The sequence below is a fragment of the Thalassophryne amazonica genome, chromosome 13, assembly GCF_902500255.1.
Source record: "Thalassophryne amazonica chromosome 13, fThaAma1.1, whole genome shotgun sequence".
Lineage (NCBI taxonomy): Eukaryota > Metazoa > Chordata > Actinopteri > Batrachoidiformes > Batrachoididae > Thalassophryne > Thalassophryne amazonica.
In genome coordinates this window covers 73,599,014-73,624,301 of record NC_047115.1, presented here as the reverse complement: position 1 = coordinate 73,624,301, position 25,288 = coordinate 73,599,014, and the positions used below count along the sequence as shown (strand labels likewise).

Genomic DNA, 25,288 nt, shown 5'->3' with positions numbered 1-25,288 from the left:
GAGATCTGTGTGATGTCATAAGGCCATGTTTAAAAATATCAATAGAGAGAGATAAAAGGCTAATCTATGTATATCATAATGTCAAAGAAAAATATCAGTCATATCTGCTCTAACATTTAACAACCTCTTAGCAAACTCGAGCATCAGCTTTCTAAAAAATATTGAGACAATCCCTGATTTAAATTGTGAATTATCATGTCTGCAGACAAACTGACAGAACACTGAGTTAACTTCCACCTTCCTCTGTCAGTTGGTAAAAATAGGAAAAAAAAATCCCCTTCATATTTGGCAGCTCTTTGTGCACCATCTTGCACCCCGTGTACAGTGTGGACCCAGTCTCTATTCTCAGAGGCCAGAAGAAGTGCAAAGACTTCAGAGCCTTTTCCTACCGTGCTCTTGTTCTTTGAAATAATCGGCTTGCTGACATAAGACAGTATGACTCCATCAGTTCTTCAATTTCAAGCTTAAAACTTAACTTTTATTACCATCTTTCAGTGATCTTTTTTTCCCAGTACACTGTAAAGCTGCCTGAGACAATGTGAAATTCTAAGCTATGATTCTTTCAGCAATGATCCAGTGCGCCGTAATATCTGACTCAATCCAATCCCATTAAATCTGATACTTAACAGGTGCAGTGTTACAAGTACAAATTTCAATCGTAGTCACAGTTGTGTACTAGAATATTCAAAATGTTTTAAAAAGCTTAATAAATGTGATTTTCATGGTCAATATATTTGGCTTTGAAACTTCCATGTTGTAACTTATTTTATCAGCCCTAATAAAGCTTGGCTGTAATTTTTATGCCCCGTGCGGCGCTTGCGCAGCAAGGCGGGGGATATAGCATCAGGGTTGTCCGTCCATCCGTCATTCCGTCTGTCCGTCTTGTCTGTCCGTCTGTCCAGCCGCAATTCGTTCCCTGAATGTAGCTCGGCACCTATTGCTTGCAAAACTTCATATTTGGTGGGTACATGCCTTGGAGGAGTACTTCGCATGGGTTCGAAGACCGGTGACCTTGACCTACTTTTGAAGGTCACGAGTGGTCACAACTGTCAAAACCTTTGCCACAATGTAGCTCGGCACCTATTGCTCCCAGAAACGTCATATTTGGTGGGTACATGCCTTGGAGGAGTACTTCACATGGGTTTGAAGGCCACTGACCTTGACCTACTTTTGAAGGTCACCAATGGTCACAACTGTCATATCCTTTGCCGCAACGTAGCTCGGCACCTTTTTCTCACAGAAACTTCATATTTGGTGGGTATTTGCCTTGGAGGAGTAATTCACATGGGCTTGAAGACCAGTGACCTTGACCTACTTTTCAAGGTCACAAATGGTCACAACTGTCAAATCCTTTGCCACAACATTGCTCGGCACCCATTGCTCGCAGAAACTTCATATTTGGTGGGTATTTGCCTTGGAGGAGTAATTCACATGGGCTTGAAGACCAGTGACCTTGACCTACTTTTCAAGGTCACAAATGGTCACAACTGTCAAATCCTTTGCCACAACATTGCTCGGCACCCATTGCTCGCAGAAACTTCATATTTGGTGGGTACATGCTTTGGAGGAGTACTTTGCATGGGTTTGAATGCCAGTGACCTTGACCTACTTTCGAAGGTCACCAATGGTCACAACTGCCAAATCCTTTGCCGCAGTGTAGCTCAGCACCTCTTGCTCACAGAAACTTCACGTTTGATGGGTACATGCCTTGGAGGAGTACTTCGCATGGGTTCGAGCTCAGTGGCCTTGACCTACTTTTCAAGGTCATCAGTGGTCACAACTGTCAAATCCTTTGCCTGTAATTTGTTCACCGCAATGTACCTTGGCACCTATTGCTTGCAAAAACTTCATATTTGGTGGGTACATGCTTTGGAGCAGTACTTTGCATGGGTTCAAAGGCCGGTGACCTTGACCTACTTTTAAAAAATTACCAATAGTTGCATTTGTTCAAAGGCTACTGACTTTTTATGGTCACTGTTGGCCACATCCTCGAAATAAATATAATGTCAATCTCCAATTTTTCCACTGTGTATCCCAGTTTACATCAAACATGGTTCAATGTCTCTAGTTTTTAATTTTATTTTGGTTCACGCTTGTAGTAAAGCATGCAAAATGTTTCGTACACCTTATTTTCATCATGCTTTCCAATGGTGCATTTCTAAAAATATTCTGTTCACAGATGTTTCTGGGAACACAGCAAGTAATTAGAACTTTGGTACAGATAATGAATAGTGGAAGAAAAAAGGCTGTTCAGGAGAATGAGTACATAACTAGAACAGCACTCCAAGCACAATTCGTTCCAAGGCCCATAAACAACCTTATTACGTGTTTCTGGCCCCTTTTTGCTGATCGCCTGCATAATGGAGTAGCATATGCATGTTTTGAGCAGCATGGTGGCTTATTGGTTTGTACTGTTCCCTCCCAGCAAGAAGGCCGTGGGATCACGTCCCACCCGGTCCTCTATGTGTGGCGTTTGGGTCCTCATATTAGCAGCACACATTTACACAATTCAGTACAGACATGCTGCTGATCACTGTAATGTAGACAGTCTCTCATGTCTGTCCCTGCCAGAGCAGCACAAAGAGAAACTAGACACAGTTGAAACCTTCCTCATTAACCACTGGGAAAGCCTACCGATGTGCTGATGAAAGGAAAGGAATGAGATCTGACTCCACACTTTCACACATCATAGAGATAGTTTCAGTCTGATGTTTTCCATCCACCAAGGGTGTCAGTGGTAATCCGGCACCATATTTGGTGCAGAAGGATGAATTGACTGTGCGTTAGATGTGTTGAACCCGTCTAAATGTTCCAACAAAGGTACAGTAGTGTTCAGAGTAATAGTAGTGCTATGTGACTAAAAAGATTCATCCAGGTTTTGAGTATATTTTTTATTGTTACATGGGAAACAAGGTACCAGTAGATTCAGTAGATTCTCACAAATCCAACAAGACCAAGCATTCATGATATGCACTCTTAAGGCTATGAAATTGGGCTATTAGTAAAAAAAAAAAAAAAAGTAGAAAAGGGGGTGTTCACAATAATAGTAGTGTGGCATTCAGTCAGTGAGTTTGTCAATTTTGTGGAACAAACAGGTGTGAATCAGGTGTCCCCTATTTAAGGATGAAGCCAGCACCTGTTGGACATGCTTTTCTTTTGATTAAAAAGTTACTTATACGCAGGTGCAAAAAATATAGGCTGTTCATCTACAATGATCTCCAATGCTTTAAAATGGACAAAAAAAACAGAGACATGTGGAAGAAAATGGAAAACAACCATCAAAATGGATAGAAGAATAACCAGAATGGCAAAGGCTCACACACTGATCAGCTCCAGGATGATCAAAGACAGTCTGGAGTTACCTGTAAGTGCTGTGACAGTTAGAAGACCCCTGTGTGAAGCTAATTTATTTGCAAGACTCCCCGGCAAAGTCCCTCTGTTAAATAAAAGACATGTGCAGAAGAGGTTACAATTTGCCAAAGAACACATCAACTGGCCTAAAGAGAAATGGAGGAATATTTTGTGGACTGATGAGAGTAAAATTGTTCTTTTTGGGTCCAAGGGCCACAGACAGTTTGTGAGACGACCCCCACACTCTGAATTCAAGCCACAGTCAACAGTGAAGACAGTGAAGCATGGTGGTGCAAGCATCATGATATCGGCATGTTTCTCCTACTATGGTGTTGGGCCTATATATCGCATACCAGGTATCACGGATCAGTTTGGATATGTCAAAATACTTGAAGAGGTCATGTTGCCTTATGCTGAAGAGGACATGCCCTTGACATGGGTGTTCCAACAAGACAATGACCCCAAGCACACTAGTAAATGAGCAAAATCTTGGTTCCAAACCAACAAATTAATGCCTTGCAGATGTGAAGAAATCATGAAAAACTGTGGTTATACAACTAAATACTAGTTTAGTGATTCACAGGATTGCTAAAAAAGCAGTTTGAACATAATAGTTTTGAGTTTGTAGCGTCAACAGGAGATGCTACTATTATTGTGAACACCCCCTAGCTACTTTATTTTTTTACTAATAGCCCAGTTTCATAGCCTTAACAGTGTGCATATCATGAATGCTTGGTCTTGTTGGATTTGTGAGAATCTACTGAATCTACTGGTACCTTGTTTCCCATGTAACAATAAGAAATATACTCAAAACCTGGATTAATCTTTTTAGTCACATAGCACTATTATTATTCTGAACACTACTGTATGACAGCACGTCTTGGAGGAACTGCACACAGGTCACGTTGGTGTGGTCAAGATGAAGTCCGTGGCACAGAGTTATGGGCGGTGGCCAGGGGACTCATGTACAAAGCGTGCTTACGTGCAAAAACGTGGTGTATGTCCGTCTCCACGCCAACTTTCAGATGTATCAAAAGTGACGTAAGCATGGAAATGTGCGGTGCATCACAGAAAAATCCTGGCTGGCGTACACACATTTCTACAGCTATTGTTCCACTGTGGACATGTAAAGGTGATGCTGGGAACCATTAATAGTGTGAAAACAAGACGTCATCAGAGTGATATGCACATCAGCGACAGTGATGAGCAATTAACACACCCACGTGTTTGCAATTATATGGATGGATATAAAAGCATGTGCAAAGTGATGTGTAAAATGGCACTAACATTGGCTGCGTTAGCTTTGTTAAAGCACCTTGCAAATGGTGCAATCTGACATGAGCGTGTATTCAGGGAACGTGAGGATTTACTTGCAAATGAAGATAATTGGCTCATAAACTGATTTCGATTAACAAGGCCACTGTTACTGGAGTTGCGTACAGAACTATGGCCGGCCCAGAGCGCAATATGGCAAGAAGCCAGGGGTTGTCTGTGCCCACCCACACAGGTGCTGACCACGCTGGGCATCCTGGTATCAGGGGCATTCCAGCATGACCTGGCTGACTGGTCAGGAGTGTGCCAGTCAATCTTGCGCCGAGCCACCAGCTGTGTCGAACGCAATCATCCGAATCTCATCCAGGTACATTCCAAAATTACAGCACATTTTGCAACGAGAGCCAGTTTCCCGAATGTAATCGGAGCTATTAACTGCACACATTTTACTATGAAGGCGCCATCACATGATGAATTTGTTTCTGTTAATAGGAAACATTTTCATTCCATCAATGTTCAAATCATGTGTAGTGCGCAAATGGACATCAGGCTGGAGGCTGCATGGTGCTGCTGGTGGTTAAATAATTTATCCATGTAATTGTTCCTAACAAAAACCAGTGCGGACACATTTGGGCATGTGCGCATTCAAATGTTTTTTTTTTTGTGTGTGTGTGTGTGTGTTTTTTATTATTAATATGTTTTCTTTTTCTTGATAGTGGAACTCAAGCGCTTCTTAACAAGCCCCCGACTGTGTTCAGTATTTGTCAATAAAAGCATGTGTAATGTTAATGTCACACACTGTCAGCTGCCGTGCACCTGATATCTTTTATCAGCGTGTGTGCACAGCTCAGTTCAACATTTACACACAAATGTACGTATTTAATTTCCATTTTACATTACAGTGAGCTGAGAGAACGGCGATCTAACCACAGCTTTCATTGTTTTTGCACAATGTCTCTGAAAGTTCTTTAATTTTTACACAACACAGAGATGATGGTGGGCATCATCAAACACACAACACTCTACACTTATGGTGCCGTCAGCACAACACAACAAACTGTGCACGTGTGCTAAATTCCACGCTTAATGGGATGTACAAACCGAATGTGCATGGATTCATACCTACGCACACTTTGATACTGTTGTGTGTTGTTTGTCTGTTTTCCCTCCAGGTGGCGCGCTGCAGAGCCGAGGAGCAGCTGCAAGTCATCATCTCCTCGCACCTGAGGCTCATGAGTTCCTGATCAGGAGCAGGTTACTTAAACCTGCCAGATTCTTCCATGACCTTGTCTACGTCAGATACCGTTACTTCGACTCTGATGCTTCCATGCACTCTGTCTTCTGAGAGATTCCCTGAGACGCCTCTGTGCGACGTCTGAGCTTAGTGCAGCACCTCTCAAAGATAACCTGGCCTAACTATTTTTGGCAATAAAGTACTTTGACTTTTGGTGTTTCCAGGTGCCTTCGTGCGCGGCTTCCACGCTACAATGTCTCCTGGCTTCCACGCCACTACTTGCACTACATCACTTTGGATTCGCAGCTGTGCCGCTGCTCCTCTACACTCAGCCTCAGAGTGTGCTACTCTGCTCTGTTCAGCTAAGTTCCGGCCACCTCTGAGTTTGTGAGATTTCACTTCTCATTTTGCTCCTGTCAGTGACTGTGCATTACCAAGAACTGTATGAACTGTTATGCAGAACTACTAAGAATTTCCAAGTCATTCCTGAAGCCAAGTCAAGCTTAATTGAACTGTAGGGATGCCGCAATCCAGATTTTTTGGCTTCCAATCCAATCCGATATTTTAAATGATTAGTCTTGCCGATACCAATCTGATCCGATACCTATTTTGAAAGCATTAAAAAACACAACCATTATTACTTCACAGTTCTTATTTTGCTTGAACATGACCAACAATATTGCTTGGCTTTTGTAACAAACAGCTTCTGAGTCTGAGACATCTGAGCTCAACATTCAGTATCAGTTTTGCACCAGCCAGGAAACTTTAACTTAAACTCGATTTGAACTGGTCTAACAGTGCAATCTATTTACCATTAAACTTCTGTTAATCACTTTGAATTAACCTTTTCAACTGCAGTGACAACTGTTCTAAGCGTATCATGAACTTTATTTATATTTATGACAATATTTTAATTTTTGTTTGCAAGCTTCCTAACCCTAACCATATATTGACAGTTTTGCTTTTTCAACATTTCTGAGTGGGTTTGCATAACTTTTCTTTAACAGAATAAATAAAATCTAAATATTAAAAAAACAATGTTTGTACATGAGCTGCCTGAACTTGAACTGATTTGTCAAACCTGCTCAGTCAGACTGTTGTTTTTCCTTTTTCGACCAAACTTGGGAGCTTTTTGAGAACATGAAGCCTTTCAACTATAATAAATCGTAACTTTCTGAAAGTACAGCAGCTACAGATGCAGAATTATTGGATTAACTGGATTATTTAATGAAATATTTTAATGGAGTTTTTCTTCAGACCCTGTTCAGAGTGCTAGAGCTGATCAGCAGACAGGCAGCTGACAGCACAGTGACGCTGAAAACAGACGCTGCTGTTTTTCAAGGTCACTGAGCTGTGCTGTTTGTCGGCGTCTCTGTACCGGCTGCATCGCACATCTCACATGAACAGTGAGAGACACACCTCAGCTCAGAACGACACCACCCCCCACACTCAGCCCTCTGCAGCAACAGAGCAGCGGTTCACAGACATTTCACACAGATGTTTTCCTGGATCAAAAAACTCCGTGGGCGGGAATCGGCCTGATACTGTTCCAAATCCGATACCAACAGATTCTCGCAAAATAGCCATATCGCTATCCGATACTGATACTGAGTATCGGCTCGGGACATCCCTATTGAACTGCGTCATAAAACGCGCCGCTGCTGACCTTTGAACTTGGTGAACAATTCCTGAACTGTGAATAATTCCTGAACTGTGAATGTTTCTGCATTAAGCCTTTCTGTGAACATTCTGTTGTTAAACGCTTCCAGTATTACGAGTGCAATCACTCACCTTTGTTCTCCTCGTTTCTCAAAACGTTTCTCCCTCCTCAGCTCTGAGCGTCCCACCTGTCTCCGGTTCCTGTACCACACTCCTGGGTTTCATTCCCACTCACTAACTCTCAAGCCTGGCTCCGTGTGCACTGCAGCTCCCTGCTTTCCACCACTACAAGCGGGCCCTGTCTCAGCTCTGCAGGCACCAGCTCCAGCTTCAGCACTATTAAATCCTTTGTTAATCCATTATTGTAAATAAACTTCCTTTCATTCACTCCTGTCTCATCCTTGCTCCCAGCATTTGAGTTCATTGCCTGAACTGCTCCGGTCCCATCCAGACCTTTAACCACAACACATCTGAATATATTTGTGCTTATGCCTGATTCACATCAGTTTTTCTGGTCCATATGAGGGACACATAATTTAAAAAAGACACCATGTGCCACGGGGAGAGGCACACCATAGTATGAAATAAGTGCCTTGGAACCACAAATGTTCTTGTAGAAAGACAGACACATTATCAGCATGCCACTGTGCAAGGAGGCAAAACAAAGATAAAAAAGGAGAGTTCGCCACGCTTCTGTGCAGCACAAAAAAATCTGGTGCAACCAGGTAGCACTGACTTGTAGAAAAGCAAAGCAGCTGGTGCAACACAGAAAGTCCTTCATCAGAGTCCTGATGAAGGACTCTGATGAAGATGTGATTTGCACATAGAAATGTTAGAGTTTATCTATGTTTTCAGCACCTTATTAAACTTTTCAGCACCTATTTTCTGTGTTGCACCAGCTGCTTTCCTTTTCTGCAAAACAAAGATAAGTTTTGTTACCTACACACAGTATTGTTTAGGTAACGTACACTTCTTTGTATTTCTGTCTGTCATTGGTTGGGTGTCTGCAGTTCAAAGCTGTGATTGGTGAAGATCAAAAACACAAAGTGAGACATTGAAATGCCGATTTGATATTCATGCGTTTATTTTCTGAAATACATGTTCAGGAAGAATCTGTTATGTGTCGGACGCAGGCGGAGAACCGACCAGCGTTTGAAGGACCCAGTATTAAATAAGCAGAGCACGGTACAAAGGATAACAGAATTTAATAACATAACAGTGAGTGCTAAATAATAACAAATGAGTGCGCGGTCTGGCGAGGTGGAATAACGGTGCGCTCCCAGCAGCACAAACGGTCCGGAGCCAGAACAGTTCGGACCCAAGGACCCCGCCGACACCCTCCAGGTGGCCGCGACCAACCGAGTCTGTGAAAGAAGAAACCATCATGTGAGTCCACCACTCCACACACAGAGAGACCACTCAAAGGTGTATATAATCAGCAAACACTTCCTGGCTTAATCACCAATCAGCTTCCCACCCTGCAGGCATGGAACACCCAGTTCAATTCTCCACTGCAGTGGAAGCTGATTAAACGACTAACATAACAGCTCAATATAATAAGGTGTGAGGGACACCACATTTACTGACTGTACTCATGTTAGTCACAAAACCTAAAGTACCTCAGGAAGTGTGCTGACGAGCGTGAGACCTCACCCCCTCCTCTTTCACAGACCATGGCATCAAACCTGGTACGGTCTCTGCATCCATGATGATGAGATGGCTCTCTAGACGACGATCTCACCCGTCTGGTCACAAGGTCGAGTCTCTGGCAAATACACACTGTGTACTCCAGACTTAAATGCAACCATGCCCCAATCCATAAAGATGCACCACAGCTGTGAGTCCTGACGAGCTGCACATGACCAGCCTCAGGTGATCAGGGTGAGGTCCTAATAACTCAGCCACACAGCCACTCAGTCCTGAACGCATGCCACCTGGAAGGAAAAACAGAAGACAAACAGAAGACAAACAAAAGCCAGCCAGGCACGCCAGGCACCCCAGCCACAACAGCACCCCACCCTCACAGGAAGCCTCCCGGCGACCACACAAACCTGGCCCAGGAAAAACACCCCCCTCCAGGGACCATGGCTGGAAACAGTATCCGCATTCATCCTCCAACTGAATCTTCATTTAACAGAACTGTTGACGTCTTCACCTCTGACTGCATCTTTGCCTTTGTTTTTGTCATTCAATTTGCAAAGGTGTGGCCAGGAGTTCTTGAACCTGTGCGGTCAGCCTTTGTCCGACCATGTTTAAAGTCTGTTTAGTCATAAAACAAAAAAGACAAACACAAACAACCAAACCACTCCCCCCCCCTCCCCAGAGGACCGTTCCATCAAACCCCAGGAGACACCCCCCCTCATGACTAACAGACCCAGCCCCGGCCGTCTATGGCTAGATGGACCCACAGCCCTTTCCCCCCCAGAGGACACCACAGTCACACCCTGAGGGTGGAAACTGGGGGGAAAAACAAAAGAAAAAAAAAACATACAAACAAAACAACCCCAACCCCACCCCCTCGGCGCGGTGGAAACTGGAAGTACGTCCAGTGTCACCAACCACGACTATACCCCAGAAGTCAACCGGGAGGAGTGGAACAGCGGTAATGGCAGACGGCACAAAACGGCGCCACCCCTCCGACTTCCAAACCAGCCACCAGCTGCGGGTATATTCCACTGCCCCAAACCTCAGCTACGCCGATGGCATACGGCTCAAAGGCGCGCTGAAGCCGGAGGTGGAACAGGGAATCAACAAAAAAAAAAAAAACAACACCCCGAACCCCAGGCACCCCAGCCACAACAGAATCAGGGGAATCAGCTAGATCACGGGTCACCAACCCTGTTCCTAGAGGGCACCTGCCCAACATGTTTTCTAACTTTCCCTGTTCCACTCCCAGGCAATGAACTCTATCAGGTGTGCTCAGCCATTCAAGAGCTGGAAAACAGCACTTTTAAAAAATCAGGTCTGACTGAGTAGGTAGACATGGAAAACATGCAGGATAGGTGCCCTATAGGAACAGGGTTGGTGAGCCCTGCCATAGATCATTTATTTATGACTCCGACTTGAAAAGATGTAATAGTGTTAGAACGGCTGCATTGTAAAGGTTCAAACATGGCTATAAGTAAGAAATTTGGATCCCCAGTGAGAGCGGCCACAGGTACAAGATATTTCCACGCATGCCCAATGGTGGTACTAAGAGCAACATTCTGAGCTGCTTCCACAGTACCCACTCATATTAACAATCTATTACAGTCCTTACATAGTTACCAGAAATGTACCAGATCTGTAAACAAGACATAAAAAGAGAAAATAGACAAATTTGCCTGGGACAAATGAAACCTAAATGTGCCTCCATCTTTGAGTTACTGATAAGCTAAGCTAACAGGCTATCCTCTGTTTAATGTTTATTAAATCATATTTTTGGGGACTACACTGCGGTTCTCATAGTGGTTTTGCATTAGTGTGGGCATTAAAAATTATGACGCACTTAGTTCCTCATTAATTGTGCATTAACAGGACCTAACGGATTAAGCTAAAAACAGCAACACTATTAGCATCCAAAATTAAATCACACAATAATTTTGCTTACTGGAAATACTGACACATAGACATCATAGATGATGTCCACCAGGAGAATTTACCACACAACAACAAGCCATATTGATACAGATATTTCTAAAACAATGCCCAAAAGGACAGACAGGATGCTCCACAGCAACGAGCAACCATGGCTACTAGCAGGCCTCTGAGTTTCAGCTCAGCGACAACACATGAGCTGTGACTAGCTGTCATTCAAAGCTTCCACACTCCTAATTACGCAAAACTTTGTGGCTTAAAATGTCTTAAACCAAGATGTTAGAAAAAATTCACAGTAGTCATGGAGGGGAAACTAATTATTAGAGACCACAGATTATTTTATGTCCCAGGCTGTGAACATGTTTATTTCTGCTTTAAAGTTGGACATTTTAACATGGGCTTCTGCGGGAATGTGTTCACTTGTGGAGCCAGCCTTAAGAGGCCAGTCAAGGATCTCCTTCTTTTTCTTCTTGGGCCTCATGTGTGACCATCAAAGCTTTTCGCTTGTGAAAAAGGTATGAATATTAATAATGAGGCTTTAGCACTACAGTTATGACATATTTCACAGTGAATTGAAACATATATGATGGAACTGACTTACAAACTTAGCCTCACCACATGTATGCGCTCTCTGTGTCCTCGCTGTTTTTACATTTTTTCCTCTGTCACTTTACCCATACCTTCCTCAAAAATGGTACCTAATCCAAACCACAACCAACATTCACAGCAGTTTTTGTGAACCTGGCTCCTACAAATGCACCTTATTTTGCCCGAAACAAAATTGCTGATCTGCTCCAAAATGTCATGAAATTGATTCTCAGTTTCACTAATGTCCGTTGTGTTAAAATGCGCATTTTTTTATCGTCTGACATTTACCGTAAAACTGAACAGTATGCCAAGCTGGCCCCCACATTCTCAGCATGTTTGGTGAAAATTGCTTCATTATTCATAATTCAACAAACTAGTAAACATGCGGGTGAAAATGGAAACTCCTCGACAAAGATAAAGATAATTATGGCATCAGTATTCTAAAACCCACAAAGACCAAAACCTCATGTAAACAAGACTTTCCCCTGCATTTTAAATTAAAAAATGATCCTGTCCTCCTCAACTGTGAATCTGTTTGCAGGTTTGACATCATCTGTTCACTTTGGTATTATGGCGATCTACCTTTTCAGTCCACATCAAATGCTGATTATTAATTAGAGATGTTGCCTTGAAATAGCGTCCATGCATCAGTGAAAGCCTAAATAATCTGCTGTGCATAACTGATGCAAATATATTAATGCTGCATTCTGACAATCTGCTCCACCATAAACAGTGAACGGTTCTGACTATGACTGTGTTTAGGAGCCCAGCATGACTTTGACACCAAAGAGAATTAACATATATAGCTATATTGTGTAAAACTGTTTTTGTTTTGTTTTGTTTTGTTTTATCTCCATTGTGCAGTTAAATATGGCTCATGTATCATATTCAGCCTTAAAGTAGCACCATTTTATAATTTATGTTCTTTCTTGTTATAAATAAAAATGTTATGTTTCACACTTGTGTCACTTTTAGGATATTTTATAATTTCTACATTCTTTCAGTATAGACTCTCTAGCTAAAGTTATAAACAATGCTTTGTTATTGACATATTTTTTTTGCCCATAAATATAGCCATTGCGTATTGTGAAGGCATTGCGTCTGTAGGTCCGTCTGTCTGTGCTATTTTAAGACGTATATTATGAGGTCAAGAAGTCACATTCTGTACCTAATTTTATGGTACGATCTTACGGACATTAGCGTGGTGATGTCACTTCATGGTGTTGCTAGCTGTTAACTTTGCTTCGTTTTTGGTGATAAATAGCACCTTTCTCATTTTTTATATAAAAGCTAGCGAGAAATAAACACTTCTAAAACTGAAATGCTGCTTTTGTAACCTGATAACAACTCTAAAAGAATATACAAAACATTTAGCAGATGTTAGCGTGGTGACGTCACTTCCTGGTTCCGCTAGCTGCTAACTTTGCTTCATTTTTGGCTAGATATAACACCTTTCTCATATATTATGTAAAAGCTAGCGAGAAATAAACACTTCTAAAACTGAAAACACTGTTTTGGAAACTAATAACAGCTCTGAACTGATTCAAGGCAATTTGTGGATGTTAGCGTGCATGCTAACTTCTGCTAACTCACGCTAACTCAAGCTAACTTCCTATACAATTAAATTTGCCTCATTAATACCAGCAAATGCACAGAGGATGATCTACAAATATTCCTTGATGTGCACAGCTTCCGCTCTTGTCAAAAGCTCATATATGCACATGCGCAAGGCCTCCTGAAGATGCCGTTAAAATGTAAAAATTGTTTTTGATTGATTGACTGCTTGATGGGCTTTATTGAGCATGTACAAATTGTACGTAAGACAAAAAGAGCTTAATAATTAATTAAACAACTGTAAATTATAAACAACACAATGCTCATGCAGCTGAGGGTATTTTAGCATTGTGTTATTTTTAAATTTATTTATAATTAACACAAGATAGATTTTATAATTATGATTTTTATGTTATTTCTTGTATTTATTTTCTTACCAATTAAACTGGTAATTAAAACAATAACATAACTAATGAATTCTGAAAATACAACCCCAATTCCAGTGAAGTTGGGACATTGTTTAAAATGTAAATAAAAACAGAATACAATGATTTGCAAATCCTCTTCAACCTATATTCAACTGAATACACCACAAAGACAAGATATTTAATGTTCAAACTGATAGACTTTTTTGTTTTTGTGCAAATATTTGCTCATTTTGAAATGGATGCCTGCAACATGTTTCAAAAAAGTTGGAACGGGGCAACAAAAGACTGAGAAAGTTGATGAATGCTCAAAGAACACCTAATTGGAAACAGGTGCGTGTCATGATTGGGTATAAAAGGAGCATCCCCAAAAGGCTCAGCCATTCACAAGCAAAGATTGGGACAGTTTAAGAACAATGTTTCGCAATGTTCAATTGCAAGAAATTTAGAAATTCCATCATCTACAGTCCATAATATAATGAGAAGATTCAGAGAATCTAGAGAACTTTCTACATGTAAGCAGCAAGGCCAAAAACCAACATTGAATGCCCATGACCTTCGATCTCTCAGACGGCACTGCATTAAAAACCGACATCATTGTGTAAAGGATCTTACTGCATGAGCTCAGGAACACGTCAGAAAACCGATGTTAGTTAACACAGTTCGTCGCTACATCTACAACTGCAAGGTAAAACTACCATGCAAAGCGAAAGCCATACATCAACAACATCCAGAAATGCAGCTGCCTTCTCTGGGCCCAAGCTCATTTGAAATGGACAGACGCAAAGTGGAAATGTGTGCTGTGGTCTGATGCGGCCACGTTTCAAATTGTTTTTGGAAATCATGGACAATGTGTCCTCAGGACAAAAGACGGAAAAAAACATCCAGATTGTTACCAGCGCAAAGTGCAAAAGCCAGCATCTGTGATGGTATGGGGGTGTGTTAGTGCCCATGGCATGGGCAACTTACATATCTGTGATGGCATCATCAATGCTGAAAGGTACATCCAGGTTTTAGAGCAACACATGCTGTCATCCAAGCAACATCTTTTTCAGGGATGTCCCTGCTTATTTCAGCAAGACAATGCCAAGCCACATTCTGAACGTGTTACGACAGTGTGGTTTCATAGTAAAAAAAGTGCGGGTACTAGACTGGCCTGCCTGCAGTCCAGACCTATCGCCCATTGAAAATGTGTGGCACATTATGAAGTGCAAAATATGACAACAGAGACCCCGGACTGTTGAGTAACTGAAGTTGTACATCAAGCAAGAATGGTAAAGAATTCCACATACAAGGCTTCAACAATTAGTGTCCTCAGTTCCCAAATGCTTATTGAGTGTTGTTAGAAGGAAAGGTGATGTAACACAGTGGTAAACATACCACTGTCCCAGCTTTTTTGAAACATGTTGCAGGCATCCATTTCAAAATGAGCAAATATTTGCACAAAAACAAAAATGTTTATCAGTTTGTACATTAAATATCTTTTAAATATCTTGTCTTTGTGGTGTATTCAGTTGAATATAGGTTGAAGAGGATTTGCAAATCACTGTATTCTGTTTTTTGCATCTTTTTCGGATCTTTTTCGGATGACCCCTGGACGCCTCACTGGAGAGGTGCTCTGGGTACGTCCCATCGGGAGGAGGCCCCGGGGAAGACCCAGGACACGCTGGAGGGACTACGGCTCTCAGCTGGCTTGGGAACGCCTTGGGGTTCCCCCGGAGGAGCTGGGGGAGGTGTGTGTGGATCGGGAGGTCTGGGCGGCTTTGCTTGAGCTGCTGCCCCCGCGACCAACTCCGGATAAAGCGGTAGAAAATGGATGGATGGATGGATGTATTCTGTTTTTATTTACATTTTACACAACTTCCGAACTTCAATGGAATAAGGGTTGTAACTGTTAGGTATAGCCCCAGTGTCTATGGCCCTGATTCTCAAGTTGTCCGTGACCTCCCATAGAGGATCAACAAAGCTCATGGAGGGAGGGGGGGTCACGAGGTTTTGTCTGCTCAAAGGTTGTCAGAATTATAATTGTACATGTTACCTAAAGTCATAATAACTCACTTACTGGATAATAAGTAGTAACTAACTGCTTGTTTTTCTTTAGATGAACAAAGCGAAACACAAATAGAGTTACAAATAAGGGGTCTCCAAGCAAAAAAGGTTGGGAACCACTGCTTAATGGGATGATTGCGACAACAAACATCCCATTAACATTTACCATCTGATGTGATGATATGGTCCCTTTATGGACCACTTCAGACAAAATTGTTTTTCTCCCAGTTACATCTTCAGGGATGTTTAGCAATTTGTTCACAATCCTATTCAGTGGCTGTGTTCCAAATAAAACTTCATTATAACACTGAATCGCATTTTCTGTGAGTATTTCTACAAAGTTTTATTTAAATTTATTTTTCCACACTGTTTCCAAAATCAGCTCATAAGAGAAAATGCACATAATGTTACATGCAGTATGAGAAATGTATGGTAACTGTTATAGAATTTAACCTGAAAATGAAGACTGTGTCCAATCTGCAGATGGAGCTTTCAAACTTTAGGGCCCCTTCACACAGTGTGAATTTGGTCGAAGTGCGCATGAAGCAGGAATCGTATGCAAACCATGTAAATTCGTAGCTGCCTCGAACGCTTCATACACCTGTTGCTACAACTATTTGCACACACCAGCGGCTGAAAGACAGAGTGTGCGCTGTAGAAGCCCATCGAACCCTCTCGCAGGCGTCAGCCAAATTCCAGCTGACACACACGAACATCTAACACCACTCGTGTGGCACTTAGAAAATGTGTGGCCATTCACACTATCATCACGAAAACAGTCAGCTGATGATAGCTGTTGAGCTGGAAGTGAAATTTATCTAAGTGCCCCACGAGTGTGGCTTTGCAAAACAGCAACACATACAGTATGTGAGGTGCCAGAGTGTCAGCTCCCTCCGCACACACGTGCCATGCTTATGAATCACACATGTGTTGCACTTCCCCCCATCCGTAAACATGTGCTGCTGGGGGGGCGCACTTGCCTGATATATGGATGTACAGATGGTGTGTTGGTGTGTGTGCTGAACTGATGGGGGTGTCTCCACTCACAGTGCGTACATTGACAGGCTGCCCCAGGTGGCAATAGTCCATCAGATCATAACACGCAGTGGGCGATCTGACTGTCACATCACCCACGTGAGCTCTATTCCATATGGACACGCTCGAGGGGCCGCTGGACACACTGGACCAGTAGAATGTGGACATGATAACAGCGCACTGCTTCATTAATGTCATTTCATGACTGTACGTCTGTGACCATGGGTCATCTACAGAGGAACAGACGTTTCATACTTGATAAGAGGGTGTTTTTTATGGTGTGTGTTTTTATTTTTTTAAATACGTCCATCTCTTTGTTGATTACAGGCCAGCGACAGTAGCGCAGTGGTAAAGTTTCGGACTGGCAATCAGCAAAGTCCAGATACGAATCCCATGAGTGGCATGTTTTGATTTTTTTTTTTGTTTTTGTTTTTTTTTGTTTTCCACAGCAGCGGCACAATGTGGTTCCACAGGTACTAGCTGTTTTTTTATTTTTTATTTAATCCACAGCAGTGGGGCAATGTGGTTCCACAAGCTCCAGTTGCTCACACTGTATTCGTGCACGAGCGTGCATGACATCTTTGCAGCAGAATCGTACACACCTCCCTGTCGGCGCGATGTTTTCATGGTTCGTTAATTCGAACTGTTTCACGCTATTTTGCCATAATTCGACCAAATTCGCACTGTGTGAGAAGGGGCCCTTAGTTTGTTTATTTGTTTTAACAACATTTAAATATTAAAGTAAGTTTTCCTAAATATACACATTATCACATGTAGAATGACAATGACATGTAGATGTCATTCCATCATAATTTCAGAATTAAATGAATACGCTCATACTATGTGCAGAATGTTTAACAGATTATCAGGAAAATGCATAATTTTGTTCAAATTAATACACTGTGGTACTGCAGACTGAGACCAAGATCACACTCTAACAACTTCACAATCGAAAAAACGTGTTTTGTTCCGGACCCTCTTTTCAGTGAGGTGAGTTAAACAGAGCAGCTGGACGCTCAAGACTACAAAGAGCCTTAATGGTGTCTTATGTAATGTTGCTTCAGTCTTGATGGTGTTGTGATAATTCACCTTGGTTTTTGGTTCAGTCATGATGAATTCTTTGTGACTTCCTAATAAGGTCACGGTGTTGTCATTTTGAGTTGATTTTTATGCATGATGTGGTCATGAATGAAGGCTCACTATAATGCAATTAATGCATTATAGTGAGCCTTAGAACTTTTCAGCCTACCCTCGTACACTGTAAAAAATATTTTGTTTTTACATTTAAAAAACTGGTAGCTTTGGTTGCCAGAAAAATTCTGTTAAAAAAATACAGTAAAATCAAGCAAATACCTTTACAGAATAACCTGTAAATTCCACTGAACAAAAAAGCTGTTGAATTTACTAAAATTATTAATTTTTATTATTATTATTAAACCTTATTATTTTTTTTAAATACCATATGGATTTGAATCACGTGTGATTACATCAGACATGCTTGAACCCTCGTGGGCATGCGAGAGTTTTTTCACGCCGGTTACGTCATTCGCCTGTGGGCAGTCTTTGAGTGAGGAGTCGCCCACCCTCTCGTCGATTTTTTCATTGTTTAGGAATGGCTCAGAGACTGCTGCTTTGTTTGATCAAAATTTTTTCAAAACCTGTAAGGCACAACTGAGTGGACACCATTCGATAAATTCAGCTGGTTTTCAGTAAAAATTTTAACGGCTGATGAGAGATTTTGGTCTGGTAGTGTCGCCGTAAGGACGGCCCACGGTGCCTGACAGCGATCTGCACTTCGAGGTGGCAGCTTCTCGCCGTTTCAAGTTGAAAACTTCCACATTTCAGGCTCTGTTGACCCAGTAAGTCGTCAGAGAACAGAGAACTTTCAGAAGAAGTCGGCATGAGGAGTTTATTCGGACATTCCATTGCTAACGGACATTTTGTAATGAAAGAACGTGCGGGCAGAGTCGCATGTCGGGCCGGACCCGACCACGGGGGGTCGCGACAGGAAAAACCTCAGTTGGAAACCTTAACGGGCAAGTTGAAACATGCCCAAGCTTTTAAACAATTTCTCAGTTACTCACTTGTTGAAAGTCATCAAAAGCCGCCTGAATTTTACAAATGGTTTTCAACACGGAGGTGTTTTTCCTGTCGCGGCGCACACAGATTCGCCGAGTCGTCACGGAAATGACTCGGCGAATTTGCGCGCACGTCTTTCATTACAAAATGTCCTTAAACAGTGGAATGTCCGCATAAAGTCCTCATGCTGGCCTCTTCTGAATCTTCTCTGTTCTCTCACGACGTCCTGGGTGAATTAAGCCTTAAATTAGAATGTTTTCAGGTCAAAACAGGCCGACGACGGCGCATGGAAGCGCTGCGCGACGTCCAGCTCCGTGGGAAGTCCTTACAGCGACAGAAACACCCCATAATCTCTCATCAGCCGTTAAACTTTTCACCGAAAACCAGCTTAATTTCTCGAATAGTGTCCACTCGGATATTCCTCACAGGTCCAGAAAAAAATGTTGATAAAGCAAAGCGCGCCGTCCGCAGCGGCTATTCAGACAAAGAGATTCCGACGGGCGGGGTGGAGCACTCCTCACTCAAGGCCTGCCCACAGGCGAATGACATCACCGACACGCATGAATAAACTCACGCATGCGCACGAGGGTTCAAGCTTGTCTGACGCAAAAACATATGAATCAAATCCATTTATTTTTTGAAAAAAATAAAAACGACCGCTTTTTTCATCACAGACCTCGTATACCACATTATTTATCTGATCAAAAAGATTCCAAAAAGGTATGGTTTGGGCTAACTATGACTGAATGTTAATGGTGTTATATGGTAAAAACAGCAAAAATGGTGACAAAGGTCCATTTCATTTTCTACAGGGATCAAAAGATAAAGCTGTTCCAATTTTGGTAAAAAGTGATGCAAATTATTTAGCACATAAAATGCTTTACGGACAGTAAATGAAGCCTAATCAACACAATGAGGTGATGGAGGAGTGTGTTTTTCTGCTTGTGCATGTACGTGCTTTTCTTGTCTTTGCATGTATGTGTGTCCGTTGAAGGTAAAATGTGACGTGCATGACTGCATGGCGCTCACAAAAGTAACTAACTGAACGTTAGTGTCAGGTTGCAGCCATGTGACACTTTTCAAAATAAAGAAATATAAAGTTTTACAGCATTTTCCATGAAATGTATTTCTGCCCAAATGTGAAAATGACTTCATCATAAATGACAAACAGTAATGATCAGCAAAAAGTCCTTTGTGCTCAGCGCACAAAAAAAAAAGAAAGAGCCACTTCATCTTACATCACCAACTGTAATGTCACTAAAAACAGCCAATGTTTACAATGACTGATCTGAGGCCAAAATATGGCCATCAGGTTTTGTGAAGACCTTGGGTCCTTCCATCCATCTGTCTGTGCTCATCAATAAACCAGTCCTATTACTGCCGGGGTCTTCAAATTCACAGGGAATATTCTTGGGACACAGACCTTGAACAAGTTCAAAGATGGCTAACCTTGACCTATTTTAAGAGGCCAAAAGGTCACATTCTGTTTCCTATTTTTATGCTCATAAGGCTGAGGGTATTTAGATTAGATTAGATTAGATTAGATTAGATTAGATAGGATTTTATTAATCCCTTGGGAAGATCCCTCAGGGAAATTGAGGTTCCAGCAGCATTGTATAGCAGCACACAGGGTCCCTCCAATATCTGATAAGTGAATTATGAAAGTATCGGACCCGATACCGATATTGGATCGGATTGTTCCATCTCTAAAAACTGACAGTATTTAGAGACTTTGTTTGGTTTTGTTTACAGAATTATTCTGGCAACCACAGTTGCCAGTTTGATTGTTTGTTTGTTTTCTTTTTTTGGGGGGGGGGGGGGGGGTTAAAAAACAATGTAATTTATGGAATTTTTTACAGTGTAGAAGCAATGCATATTTGGATCCTTACTCCCCCCGACCCCCCCATCCCCGGGTAGGCTGGAGTCAGATCATCTGGTCGCCTGTCCTGTGAGCTCTGCTGTCACAGGCCAAAGTTGTGTTTACCTTCATGGCCGCTGAACACAGTCAGTTTGATTGCTGAGGAGCAGCAATAATAATTCACACTGCGATTCAAACTGCCCGCTGGTTCAGGGGTCAATGATCCACACCACTGCATCAATTTAGGACTCATAAATTATTGTCATTTTCATTACTCAGCAGAAAGGCCAATAACGCATGACACAAGAACTTGAGTTGCAGGTGGAATTTAAGTCCTGCTGTGCCGACTCAATGATATACTATTATTCATTAAAGTCCAACAGCAGGTCGTCAATAAGGCGGTGTGAGTGGGATGGGTTTGGACTCACCCGCCTCCCTGCTTACAGTCACTTAAAAGGTTCCTTCCATGGTGGCTGATGGCTGTTTCTACCCAACAATACGACTATAAACAGCTTTCGTCTGGGGAAGATCTTTCGTCTATTTGTGGAGCTTAATTACTATTTGGTCTTAAAGCTCTTCTTATTTTTTTTCTTTTTTAAAGGAACAAACAGGCAAATGTGAATGCAACTGAAAAAGCATGAAGCCAGGCAGCAGCAGGCGAGCTTGTTCTGATTCGTGTTTAACGTGCACTGTGTGAATGTCATACATGTTTACCATCCGCCTGACAGCCAGCGTCTAAAAGAAGCAGCTCTTGCATCATCTTGGAGAATCAACCCCCAGCGACGTCTCCTTTGTAACATCAAACTGGATGTCACTGAGAAGAAAGTCATCTCCTCGGGGTTAGAATTAACTCAGACAGACAGTGTGTGCACCCCACTCTGTGTGTGTGTGTGTGTGTGTGTGTGTGTGTGCGCGCATCATTTGTTGCACATTACAGCCTCTCCTGCTTGCGCTATTCCAACATCCCAGCATGCCACTGATGGCACATGGGGAAATAATTTATCTAGAGATCTACATCAATTTGTGACAAAGCAGATCAGGAGAAATGAGATGTGAAGTGTTTGGATCGTGGACTTGGATCTGACAGGCCTGAGAAAGTATTAAATTAATGAAGCAGCGTTTAACAGCCAAACATATTTTGGACAGATAAAGTGTGAATTGACTGAAGCCAATCGCAGCAAGAAGGTGCAACTGTAGAGGCTGAATCCAAGACAGCTGCCAGGAGCTGCTGGGCTGACTGAATCTCACATCAAGACAGCTTTATTGAACATGCAATGCAAAATAAATAAATAAATCAAAAAACGTCCAGAAAAAAAATAACATCAGCATGCTTCTTTAATCATCAATTTGAATAAAAACTGTTTTAGAGGCTTCGAGATGCAGCGTCCTGAAACATGGCACATTATATTTGCACACACACACATAAACACACACACACACAAAACACGCTATTCCACTCAGGCTGCCACAGGTGCCGTTAGTTTTCCACACGCAGTCCACCAAAAGGCTTTTTTCACATGCAGTTTAATATTCCGACTGCGCGGAGGTTCCTGCGTGCGTAAAACCATCATCCGGCGCCAACGCGGCGCACGCTTCAGCCTCCAGACGCAAAACTCCGACTTTGCATGAAAGATGAGCAACAAACGCACAGAAATCACAAGAAGCTCACTGACTGCATCATTCCCACAATTCACCTGTGGTCCTCGGAGTGCGTCGGTACCGTCAGTACCAGGCTGGAGCCAGAACCAGACGCTCCTGTAGCGCACAGAGACCAAAGCGTCCGCGCAGGACGGTCAACTTTAACGGCCACACCGAGTCGAAGCGCTCCGTCTCCGCGCCGACGTCCCTCCCGCTCACACGCACGCTGCCACTTTGTTTCTCACCGCAGCCGAAAGCAACAATCATCTCCGCGAGCACGTCGCATTCACCGCGGCGGCCACTAGATGGAGCTGTTTGAAACAGCCACACAGCGGGCTGCACTGAGAGGACCCCAGCAAAAGCACACATACTCCCGTGTGTGTGTGTGTGTGTGTGTGTGTGTGTGTGTGTGTGTGTGTGTGTGTGTGTGTGTGTGTGTGTGTGCATGCCCGTATATAGAGGGGGTTCAACCGACCCCCCCCCCCCCCCGAGAATTCTGCGGATTTTTTTCTGATCTGGATATCAACGTTATGTATTCTCTTTTCATTGATAATAAGCAACAAGCACAAACTGTTACACAGCTATTATCACACACCCTCAAGTTTCAATTTCCTCTGCCAGAGTAATCCCTTAAGTGATGAAAGAGGAAACTGCTAGATAAACTTTTCCCATGGGGGTTGAGAATTTTTGCTCCCTGGTCCCTATCCTCCTCTGACATCAAACAGATTAGTAGGCTTGTAAATACCCATGTAGACACACAATTACACTTGTCTGCTTTGTAAAAACATGTTTGTATGTATAAGCTGAGAAATAAAGGGAGCTTCTCCTTCCTGTTGCAAATACTGTAAAGGTGCAAATATTCATGTGGGATTTATTATGCGAATTTCGCGTTAAACAAGGTCGCCAAATTAAATACCGCTATTTTAATACATAACGTACATATACGTACATATTCATAATGTAAACGCGAATATTAATACTGCTAAATACAAGGTCTGTTAGAAAACTATCCGACGTTTTTATTTTTTGCAAAAACTATATGGATTTGAATCATGTGCGCTTGCATCAGCCAAGCTTGAACCTTCGTGCGCATGCGTGAGTTTTTTCACGCCTGTCGGTTGCGTCATTCGCAACCAACCGGCAGGTATAAAGTTTGCATTAATGTTATCTTGGTTCTTCCTGGGTGGTTCTTATGGCAACTGATCCATTCCCAAGCAAGCACTATTTGAATATAAAAATGTATTTCCTAAAATGATATATTTTGGGTTTCAAATGAAATTTATGTAGCTTTTTACCACTCGAAATCCTCAAAAAGCTTCTGCTTCGGGGGGCTTCGCCCCCCTGAGCCCCCCACGAGGATGTTGCCCCTCGACCCCACCAGGGGCCCTGCGGCCCACTGGACCCCGAATTCAAGGATTTGAACCCCCCCTCTTTCACATTCCTATATATGGCCCTGTGTGTGTGTGTGTGTGTGTGTGTGTGTGTGTGTGTGTGTGTGTGTGTGTGTGTGTGTGTGTGTGTGTGTGTGTGTGTGTGTGTGTGTGTGTGTGTGTGTGTGTGTGTGTGGTGATATGGAGAAGTGGGTTCCCAGCCAGTTTTTGTAGACTAGAGTACTATACGGTGCATCTGGAATGTATTCACAGCGCTTCACTTTTTCCACATTTTGTTCCACATTCACAGAATTGTCCTGAAGCCACTCCTTTAATATCTTGGCTGTGTGTTTAGGGTCATTGTCCTCCTTAAAGATGAACTGTTGTCCCAGTCTGAGGTCAAGAGCGCTCTGGAGCAGGTTTTCATCCAGGATGTCTCTGTACATTGTTGCATTCATCTTTCCCTCAATCCTGACTAGTCTCCCAGTTCCTGTCGCTGAAAAACATCCCTGCAACATGGTGCTGCCACCACCATGCTGGTTTCCTTCAAATATGACACCTGTCATTGATGCCAGAGTTTTCAATTTTGTCTCATCAGACCAGAGAATTTTGTTTCTCATGGTCTGGGAGTCCTTCAGGTGCCTTTTGGCAAACTCAGACTGCTATGTGCCTTTTACTAAGGAGTGGCTTCCGTCTGGCCACTCTACCATACAGGTTTGATCGGTGGATTGCTGCAGAGATGTTTGTCCTTCTGGAAGGTTCTCCTCCCACCACAGAGGACTGCTGGATCTCTGACAGAGTGACCATGGGGTTCTTGGTCACCTCCCTGACTAAGGCCTTTCACCCCTGGTTGCTCATTTTAGATGGGCGGCCAGCTCTAGGAAGAGTCCTGGTGGATCTGAACCTATTCCATTTATGGATGATGGAGGCCACTGTGCTCAATGGGACCTTCAAAGCAGCAGAAATGTTTCTGTACCCTTTCCCAGATTTGTCATGTCATTTAATTTCATGTCTTTTCATTCATTGCCTACTTACATAAGCATTTCTCATGAACAAAAAGGAACAGACGGAAGATCAATCTTTTATTCTCTGCTCGTTATAACAAAAATTTAAAATAAAAAAAGAAATCCTTTTGTTTCCTCAATTCCAACCCAAACGCCATCGCCTCATCAAGTTATTAAGCATCAAATAAACACCATTAACACCACTGTCTTACATTTCAGCAGTTACATTCATTAACAAACAAAGCTCAGTGGTTTAACAATGCAATCAGTGGTTTGTTTACTAATTGTCATATCTAGTCCATCACTATCACTAGATGTTTTAGTTTTACATTTCCTTATAGATAAGACTTCCTGTTCACTGACCTCCCAAACGTAGACTGCATTATTCTGCTTCTCGTTTCAGATGTTTTATGTTGGTTAGTTGGCTTCATGGAATTTGCAATGTTTGCTCCAATATTTGTAAAGTAAATATGTGTAAAGTTAAATTAATTCGCAATATTTTTGCTGACACAAACTCAAGACTTTGTGCCTCAACACAATCCTATCTCAGAGGTCCACAAAGAATTCCTATGACTTCATGCTAGTTTATGCTCTGA

The 25,288-nt window shown here is 42.4% G+C and overlaps 1 protein-coding gene across 1 annotated transcript in view; it reads right to left on the bottom strand.

Annotated features, from left to right (window-relative positions):
- vwc2 (von Willebrand factor C domain containing 2) overlaps window positions 1-22,561 on the bottom strand; it is a 297,832-nt gene extending 275,271 nt beyond the window's left edge. Inside the window, exon 1 of the mRNA XM_034185042.1 lies at window positions 22,375-22,561. The gene's annotated coding sequence lies outside the window, so the exon portion shown is untranslated. The remainder of the gene's footprint in view (window positions 1-22,374) is intronic.
- Between the last annotated feature and the right edge of the window lie 2,727 nt (window positions 22,562-25,288).